Source organism: Boleophthalmus pectinirostris, unplaced genomic scaffold (assembly GCF_026225935.1).
Source record: "Boleophthalmus pectinirostris isolate CB_2022bp ecotype Guang Dong unplaced genomic scaffold, ASM2622593v1 HiC_scaffold_10, whole genome shotgun sequence".
In the NCBI taxonomy this organism is placed as follows: domain Eukaryota; kingdom Metazoa; phylum Chordata; class Actinopteri; order Gobiiformes; family Gobiidae; genus Boleophthalmus; species Boleophthalmus pectinirostris.
The window spans coordinates 32,204,293-32,214,326 of NW_026570971.1; the positions used below are offsets into that span (position 1 = coordinate 32,204,293).

The 10,034-nt window shown below is 43.8% G+C and overlaps 1 protein-coding gene across 1 annotated transcript in view; it reads right to left on the reverse strand.

Annotated features, from left to right (window-relative positions):
* akap6 (A kinase (PRKA) anchor protein 6) overlaps window positions 1-10,034 on the reverse strand; it is a 215,411-nt gene that overhangs the window by 46,949 nt on the left and 158,428 nt on the right. The gene's annotated exons all lie outside the window — the stretch shown is intronic.

Below are 10,034 nucleotides of genomic sequence, written 5' to 3' on the forward strand. Positions count from 1 at the left end.
GTGGTGTTTTGTGGCAGTTCATTGAAAGGAACGTGTGGATGTGGAGACGGAGCCAAGAGTGGTGAGTGGTGATGTGCTTCACTTCAGTGACACGGAGTTCATTAACAATTTTCACCTACTTCAGTGCAGAATAGTGACGTTTGTGTCTTGTTGATAACGTGTAGGTGGATGAATGCGTTTTGGCCGTTCAGACTGAAGTCACATGTCAAAAGATCAGATATGTATCAGTTTCAGGAGCACATATCCAAGTGTCCTGGGTCACATTTGAAAAAATCAGATCTGTGTGGTTCAGACTGTCATTAAAAGATCAGATACAGGAACATAGGGGCCAAAAAATCAGATTTGGGTCACTTCAGGCTGCAGTCTGAACGTAGCCTTAGAGCCACTGTGGACTAAACCTACACTTTCCCATGATCCATCTAACATCTTCCTCCACTCTACTCATTGTTTACTCATTGCCGCCGGCGCCACAAACCAAAGTATTGTTTGCACATACTCCAACATGAAATCACATAACATGAATGAACGTCTAATTTGTTGTTGTTTTTTTTCCCTCCCTCCATTTAACATTGCACTGCAGCCTGGTTGAGTATAAAAAAAGCTAATGAAATTTAAGACCTTTGTGAAAAAATAAGACTTGGACAACATAATTTAAGGCTTTTTAAGGCCTTAATTTAGGAAAATGAAATTTGAGACCTTTTTAAGACTTTTAAGACCCCACGGCTGCCCTGATCAGGTAAGTGAGGAATAAGTTTGCACCACTGCAAACAGTTTACAATGAACCGGTTGTGTTTTTCATGTTTTTAAATAGTACAGAGTCTTTATAAAATGTACATGTGAAGGGAACATTATATTTTTTTCTTTCACATGATCTCTGCTCCACAGTCTGGCCCTGGGACACACTTGATGACTTGTGTTTCATGGTTTACTGCTCCACAGTTTCAGTCGTTTAATACTTCAGTCAGTGTTGTGCAAGTTCACACTTTTTATGAGCTAGTTCAAAGTTCAGTTCACACATTTTTAAAGTGAACTGTTCATGTTCATAGTTTACGATTTTAATTCTGAACTAGTTCAAAGTTCAGTTCATTTTATTTTTAGGTGAGATATGTAAATGAAAGGCTAAACTTATTTTTCAAACTGACTTCTGACTAAACTTTGTGTATATCATGTTCCAGATGGTTTTGATGTGTAGATGTGAAAATAGTAGATTTTATTCACAATTTTCTCCTATAACCCAGTTTGGTCTTAGTATAAGTTTTAATTTTGCTCAACTTATTGAGTCGAAATGTAAATATTGCAATGATATAGTTTACGATACAACATGTAGTTATCAAATATCTTTATCTCATATCTTAGTAAATGTATCAGACTACACATTCATGTTTACTCGATGTGAGGCTGCATGATAGGTTGGTGGTCATAATTGGTGGTCATAATTTCATGGAGAAAATTGTTGGTACCCCTCTGGCAATGAAAGTAAAATCAACAATGGTCACTGAACTAACTTGTTTGATGAAACTGAATGGGCTGTGGACTACAGGTCCGGGTGGGCTGCTCCAATCCTCCAAGCTCAAGAACCGCGGCTGGTTCCGAGGTGGTGCAAAGCATCTGGACAGAAGCGTGAATCCAGTTTGGTTGGTTATTTGTTGTTCTGAGCATCCGTCCTCCACGCATTTGGTTCTTCCCGGGGAAAGCGCTTCTAACACCACTCCCCCACTCCACGTCATCTGAGCCCGGCCTGAACCGGAGCTGCTCCCGCTGGTTCAAGACTCTGGTTTGGATCTAGTCCGGCTGTATTTCTCAAACTAGGCTAAAAGCAGGGAATATTTATTTAAAGTTGAATCAATTGAATAGGCGATTGCCTATTGCCATAAAAATGTTTGGTTAATTGATAGCCTAACAAACTTTGGTACTTGCTCTGATCATCATGTATTACATTCTCTGTATTGGCCAATAATTGGCAAAATAATTGGTAAATGAATAGCGGCTGCGTCTGGACAAAAATCTTATTGCATTAGAGTCGTACAGGGTGTCATTTCAGACAAAGGAGACGCGTATCCCCTCCCATGATGCATTTCGAATAGTTTGTTTGGACCTGCTGTCCATGGTTTGGACCCGAGTTCACATTCACACCAGAGGAACCACAACAGAGTTTGGCATTTGATGCAGATTCAAGCGAACCGAGACCGCCTCTTTTTCTCCTCTCGGTCTGTTGGATTTAGTGCGGGTCCAAGTCCAACTGATGCTTTCACACCAACGAAAACGAACCAAACCGAAGAGCTCTTGGTTCGAATGGACCTTTTGGTGTGCACCAACTACTGTTGGTGTGAGTGCACCCTAGGGACCATCTGACCAACGCGCTCGGAGTACGGCACAAGACCAAGGACCAGACCCCAGACCCGTCCTGAGGGGCTGGGGTCTGGTCTTTATGATGTTACTCTGTCTGCTTCTGTACTCTCCCTCTGTCCTTCTCTCTCTCCATCGCTCCCTCTATTTCTCTCTCCATCTCTCCCTCTATTCCTCTGTCTCTCTCTCCATCGCTCCCTCTCTCCCCTCTTCTCTCTCCTGGACTACTCAAACAGTCTGACTGACAGGCCGTTATGAAGTTCACAACCACTGCTCCTTTGTCTCTCTCTCTCTCTTTCTCTCTCTCATCGCTCCCTCTCTCCTCTGTGCCTTCACTCTCAACCCGCCCCTCTCTTTTCTCTCTTCCTCTCCCCACTCTCCCCTTGTCTCCTCCCTCTCGCTTTTCTCCTTTTCTCTCAGCCGCCTCCTCCTCCTCTCTCCCCCCCTTCTCCTCTTTCTTTCTCTCTCCTTCCTCTCTCTCTCTCTCTTTCTGGTTGATATAAAGTCAGGCATTACAGTGGAGCAGAAGACAAATAGCAGCAGGTCACAGAGTCTGACCCCACACACACGGAGCGCTCATAATACTTCCTCAAGAGAGAGACAAGCGAGGGAGGAAAAAGAAAAGAGACGAGAGGGGAAAGTGGAGAGGGGGAAGTGGAGGGAGAGGAAGAGGGATTGAGAGAGGCAAGGAGAGAGAAGAGAGAGAGGAGGAGGAGGGAGGGAGAGACAGAGAGAAGGAGGTAGGTAAGAAAGGCAAAAAAGAAAGGAAAGGGAGAAGAGAGAGGAGCGAGGTGAAGAAAGAATGAGAGGAAAGAAAAAAAGAGGAGAAGAAGAGAGAGGGAGAGAAGGGGACATGGGGAAAGAGAGAAGAGGGGAGAGAGAGGGAGTGTGTTCTGAATACCTTTATCCAAATGCACCTCTCTGTCCCTCATCTGTTCATCCTTTAATCCTCACATCTGTCCACAGTTTTCTTTTTTTTCCCTCTAAAATTCAAGTTTATTTTTAAGACATAAATCCAAAATGATAACTGTTAAAATGGGAAAGGAGGTCTGTATGTATGTATCACCAGTGTTGGGGAGTAACAGATTACATGTACCGGAGTTATGTAATCAGAGTACAAATTATGAGTAACTGTATTCAGTTACAGTTACTGTTTCAGTGAGTGGTAATTGGATTACAGTTACTTTGTTGAAATAAATGGATTACACCGAGGTATTTTCCTGTTTTCACATTTTGGGCTAAACCAGGACTAAACCAGGACTAAACCAGGACTAAACCAGGTCTAAACCAGGATTTAACAGGACTAAATCCTGCTGTGTGGACCATGTCTCCTCCTCTTCTATCAATAATATTTTTAAAGTGGTTGAGTAAATCTGGGTTTTTATTTTCTTTTAGCAGACAAAACATCTTAGGTTATGATTTCCTCGTCTTTGCTTCTCTACAGCAAATCAACTAATCCAAAGTATTCAGATTATGTTACTCACTTTAAGTAATTTAATGGATTACGTTACAAACTACATTTTGGGGTATGTAATCTGTAATCTGTAGGGGAATACATTTTAAAAGTCACCTTCCCAACACTGTGTATATGGCAGAATGTTCAGCAGTTACCATAGAGACACAACACATATATTGCCAAACACTGCTAAAAACTGCTTTAAGACAATAATAAAATAAAGACGACAAACAAAACAAAATGGATTTAAACAACACATTTTCAGGAGCCTTAATCTGAGTTTTCATGGTCCTGTTTAGGAGTTTGATTTTCAACAAAAACGTGAGAGCGACTAACTGAAAAACTGAAGAAAAATTGAAAAAAAAAATCAGCTCTTTCTGGTCAGATTGTGTTATATTAAAACTCAGATTTAAGTCTAAGACCCTTGTTACGACCCAGCTCTGCTAGGGACAAGGGGAAGTAACAAAATAACCAATATGTAGAAATGGTAAAACTAAAGTTGTGATTTATTTAAAAGAATTGTAAGGTAAAACTATCAAAAGAATGATATTTACAAGAATGAACAAAAAGAGGCTCTAAACAGAAACAGAAATGTATAACTAAAAGTAGGCTAACAAAAACAGTATACAGAATGACAAATAACAAACACAAAACTACTCTCCAAACTCACAAAAGTCACAAAGGACCACCAGTGTCTCAAATTTAAACACAGCACAAGAGACACAAACTAAAATGGCGTGCAGTCCACAGTCTGAACAGCTGCCATGAGTGACAGGGGGCGGGTCCTTTTACAGGGCTGGTCCTCCAGGTGGAGGCCCACGATTGGCCAGGTGTTACGGCTTCCACCAATCAGCAGGAGGGGATCCCGGCGCCGTCTTAAATTGAATTCACCAATCACAGCAGGGGGTCTGGATATGGAGGTTTGCACACTCACACACACTCACACACACTCACACACACTCACACACAGGAGGAGCTGGACGCCTGTGGCCGTAACAACACCCTTTACACTGAAACGAATCTGCGTATCACCGTATCGGAAACTATTTGAGTCCAGACACATCGTTTCTGTGTCCACAAGTCTTCGCTATCCACACAGCTTTGAGCATATGTGTTTACGTTTTGCAGAAACGAAACTTAAAACCACATGACTAATTTGCATAAACGAAGTGCTCAAAAAAACTGCTTGTTATTGTGCCCTGATGTGGTTCAGCTTCTATCGGACTAAAGGACATGACTCATATGTGCTCTTTCTGTGACAGAGGGGCGTTCTGCTGATGGTGAGTCTTTTCTGTCCCATATGGAAAAAAAATGGAAGAAAAATATAAGAATTTACCACTGTCTTTGTAGTAAATCTTTATATAAGGTTTATATGTGTCATGTATCGTTTACCCCCTTTTTGCATTTTTCTCATACAACAATATTATGAAAAACTAGTAAAGATAAAGTGAACATTTTGCATGACATTTACAGGTAATGTGCATGATAAACTACATTTTCTTTGTATGTTTCATGTAATGTTTGTATTCTTTAATTACATGTTGCAGAAAAAACAATCAGAGTCTGAAGGGGGATTTGAACCCAGGTCTATACCATGTGAAAGTCCAGTGACTTATCAATTGAGTGTATAGCTGCTTTTTGGAATATTACAAGTCAATATAGACCTTTATAATAATTATCATTTTGCAGAGTAAAAATATTTTTACAGCATGTATGTTCACTGTGTTATCAGTGGAATATGTTTTTTAAGGTTGTAATGTAGGTAGTGTGTGTGTGTGTGTGTGTGTGTGTGTGTGTGTGTGTGTGGTAGTGTGTGTGTGTGTGGTGTGTGTGTGTGTGTGTGTGTAGTGTGTGTGTGTGTGTGTGTGTGGTAGTGTGTGTGTGTGGTGTGTGTGTGTGTGTGTAGTGTGTGGTGTGTATGTGTGTGTGTGTGTGTGTGTGTGGTGGTAGTGTGTGTGTGTATGTGTGTAGGTGTGTGTGTGTGTGTGTGTGTGTGTGTGTGTGTGTGTGTGTGGTAGTGTGTGTGTGTGTGTGTGTGTGTGTGTGTGTGTGTGTGTGTGTGTGTGTGTGTGTGTGTGTGTAGTGTGTGTGTGTGTGTGTGTGTGTGTGTGTGTGTGGTGTGTGTGTGTAGTGTGTGTGTGTGTGTGTGTGTAGTGTGTGTGTGTGTGTGTGTGTGTGTGTGTGTGTGTAGTGTGTGTGTGTGTGTGTGTGTGTGTGTGTGGTGTGTGGTAGTGTTGTGTGTGTGTGTGTGTGTGTGTGGTGTGTGTGTGTGTGTGTGTGTGTGTGTGTGTGTGTGTGTGTGTGTGTGTTGTGTGTGTGTGTGTGTGTGTGTGTGTGTGTGTGTGTGGTAGTGTGTGTGTGTGTGTGTGTGTGTGTGTGTGTGTGTGTGTGTGTGTGTGTGTGTGTGTGTGTGTAGTGTGTGTGGTGTGTGTGTGTATGTGTGTGTGTATGTGTGTGTGTCTGTGTGTGTGTGTGTATGTGTGTGTGTGGTAGTGTGTGTGTGTGTGTGTGTGTGTGTGTGTGTGTGTAGTGTGTGTGTGTGTGTGTGTGTGTGTGTGTGTGTGTGTAGTGTGTGTGTGTGTGTGGTAGTGTGTGTGTGTGTGTGTGTGTGTGTGTGTGTAGTGTGTGTGTGTGTGTGTGTGTGTGTGTGTGGTAGTGTGTGTGTGTGTGTGTGTGTGTGTGGTTTAAGTGTTTGTATTGTAGTTCATGTATTTGTTGTGCAGCTCAGAGGCTCAGACACAGATTGTTTGTGAGACAGAGGTGCGCCTCGTTCTGTTTCACTGATTTTACATGATTCGACTTCCAGAGAGCGAGGGAAATCTCTCTCACCTCTTCTGTCTCTTCTCTTTCTTTGTCTCGCTCATCCCTCTCTCCTCCATCTCTATTTTCTCACCTCTATACCTGACGTACTCCCCTGCTTTTTCTCTCTACTCTTCTATCTACTCACTCCTTTTCTCAACGCTCCATGTTTCTCTCTTCTCTCACCCCTCCGCTCTCACTCTCTACCCTCTCTTTACCTCCATCTCTTCTCCCTCACTCCCCTTTCTTACACTCCTCTCTCGCCTATCATCTTATCCCTCTCGTCTCGCTCTCTCTCCCGTTTCTTACTTCCTCTTCTTTCCCTCATTCTCTCTTTTCTCTCCTCTCACTCACTGTTTCTCAACTCCTCTTCCTTCCCTCTGTCTTCCCTCCTTCTCTCTCTTTTCTCTACACTCTCTCTCCTGTTTCTCACTTCCTCTTCCTTCCCTTCTTCTTCTCTCCTTCTCTCCATTCTTTCTGGTTTCTCACCCCTTTCCTCCCCACTCTCTTCCCTCGCTCTTCTCTTTTCTCCCATCTCTTTCTCTCTCCATCTTCCTCTCCCCCTCTCTCTCCCTTCCTCTCTTTTCTCTCTCTCCTCCCTCTGTCCTCTTCTCTCGCTCCTTTTCCTCTCCTCTCCTGTTTCTCACCTCCTATTCCCTCTCCCCCCTTCTCTTCTCTCATCACCTCTTTCTCTCTCTTTCCTTGCTCCTCTTCTCTTTCTCCTCTCCTGTTTCTCATCTCTTAGTTCCTCTTTCCCATCTCTCCTCTTCTCCCCCATCTCCTCTCTTGTCTCTCTCCTCCCTCCTCTTGTCTCTCTCCTCCCTCCCATTCTTCTCTCATCTCCTCTCTCTTCCTCTTTCTCACCTCCTAATCCCTTTCTTTCCTGTCCCTCCTCTTCTCTTCCACCTCTTTCCCCTCTCTTGTTTCTCACCTTCTATTCCCTCTCTTCCCTCCCTCCTCTCTTCTCTCTGTCTCCTCCCCTCCTTCCTCTTCCCTCCTTCCTCCTCTCTCTTCTCCTCTTCCCCTCTCTCTCCTCCCCTCTCTCTCCTCCTTCCTCTTGTCTCTCTCCTCTCCCTCTCTCTCTCTCTCTCCTTCTCTCCTCCTCCCTCCTCCTCCTCTCCTCCTCCTCTCCTCCCTCCTCCTCTCTCTCTCTCTCCCTCTTCTCTCCTCCTCTCTTCTCTCTCTTCTCTCCTCCTCCTCTCTCTCCTCTCTCCTCTCTCTCTCTCTCCTCTCCTCCTCCCTCTCTCCTCTCCTCTTGTCTCTTCCCTCTCTCTCCTCTCCTCTTCTCTCCTCCTCCCTCTCTCTCTCCTCTTCTCTCCTCTTCCCTCTCTCCTCTCCTCTTCCCTCTCTCCTCTCCTCCTCCTCCTCCTCTCCTCCTCCTCTCTCCCTCTCTCCTCTCCTCTCTCTCCTCTTCTCTCCTCCTCCCTCTCTCTCTCCCTCTCCTCCCTCTCTCCTCTCTTCTCTCTCTCCTCTCCTCTCTCCTCCTCTCTCCTCTTCTCTCTCCTCTCCTCTCTCTCTCCTCTTCTCTCCTCCTCTTCTCTCTCTCCTCTCCTCCTCTCTCTCCTCTCCTCCTCTCCCTCTTCTCCTCTCCTCTCTCCTCTCCTCTCTCTCCTCTCCTCTCTCTCTCCTCTCCCTCTCTCCTCTCTCCTCTCTCTCCCTCTCTCTCCTCTCCTCTCTCCTCTCTCTCTCTCCTCTCTCCTCTCTCTCTCTCCTCTCCTCTCTCTCTCTCTCTCTCTCTCCTCTCTCTCCCTCCTCTCTCCTCTCCTCTCTCCTCTCGTCTCTCTCCCTCTCTCTCTCCTCTCGTCTCTCCTCCTCCCTCCCTCTCTCCTCCTCCCTCTCGTCTCCTCTCCTCCTCCCTCCCTCTCTCTCCTCCTCCCTCTCTCCTCCTCCCTCTCTCTCTCTCTCCTCTCCTCCTCTCTCGTGTGCCGTGCTCTGCGTCAGCTCAGTGGAGTGGAGTTTATGAGACAGGCTCAGTCATTGGAAACATTCACACAAACATCACAAACACAAACCCATGAGACTAAACCTGATGTGAGCTCATATAAAAGCTCTCAGGACCCTCCTCTTGTCAAATCCATTTCTTTAACACGTCCCTTTACTGCTCACACGAGGAGCGAGCACTTTAAATCGGGCTAACAACAACACCTGCTGCTACGTGGGAACGGCAGATACACGACAGTGAAGAGAAGTACAGACGTGCAGACATACAGAATATTATTAGTGAAGAAGTTTGCAAACTGCTTAAGTAAACACAGAAACACAAGTGGGGTAATGTCATAACATGAAAAGAATATACATGTTTTAATTTTAGAGTCAGAATAGCTCATATCATAAGTGTCTTCAGTATTTTATCACAGAGTTTGAATGAAATCTATTGACCTGTGAACAGTGTTGGGAAGGTGACTTTTAAAATGTAATCCCCTACAGATTACAGATTACATACACCCAACATGTAGTTTGTAACAGAATCCATTAAATTACTTAAAGTGAGTAATGTAATCTGAATACTTTGGATTACTTGATTTGCTGTAGAGAAGCAAAGACGAGGAAATCTTCACGTAAGATGTTTTATCTGCTAAAAGAAAATAAAAAGCCCAGACTTTACTGAACCAAATGAAAAATATTATTGATACAAGACGAGGAGACACGTCCACGCAGCAGGATTTAGTCCTGTTAAATCCTGTTTTAGACCTGGTTTAGACCTGGTTTAGATCTGGTTTAGACCTGGTTTTAGACCTGGTTTAGACCTGGTTTAGACCTGGTTTAGACCTGGTTTTAGATCTGTTTAGCCAGCAGATGGTTTTAGTGGAATTAGACCTGGAAAAAAAAAAAAGAAAAGAAAAGAAAAGAAAAGAAAAAAAAGGGATATGGCCTAAACTGTGAAAACAGGAAAATCCCTCTGTGTAATCCATTTATTTCAACAAAGTAACTGTAATCCAATTACCACTCACTGAAACAGTAACTGTAACTGAATACAGTTACTCATAATTTGTACTCTGATTACATAACTCCAGTACATGTAATCTGTTACTCCCCAGCACTGCCTGTGCATCCCCCCAGTCCTCTCTTCAGCCTGTAATCCCTCCGTTTTGTTTTAAAGACGGGTATTTTACTTCTATTTGGTATAAACTACACACATAACATATTTAGATCACCATGTTACTTTGTATTGTTCTGATATATTCTCAGAAAACAACACATTCATATGTTTTCTAAGTTCTATGAGTCTCCCCTCCCTTTTCTCCCTGCTCTAAGTCACCCCCCCTTCAGAGCACTATCACAACACAATCAGCGTGCATCCCTCTAATGAAACTACTGCACATCGCATCAGGTTTGTGGAGGTGTGGTGTACAGTTTTGTATCCTGCTTTGTATTTCTGTAGAATTGTTCTATGGGAGCATGAGTGGCGTAGGCTTGTGGGCGGAGCTTTGTA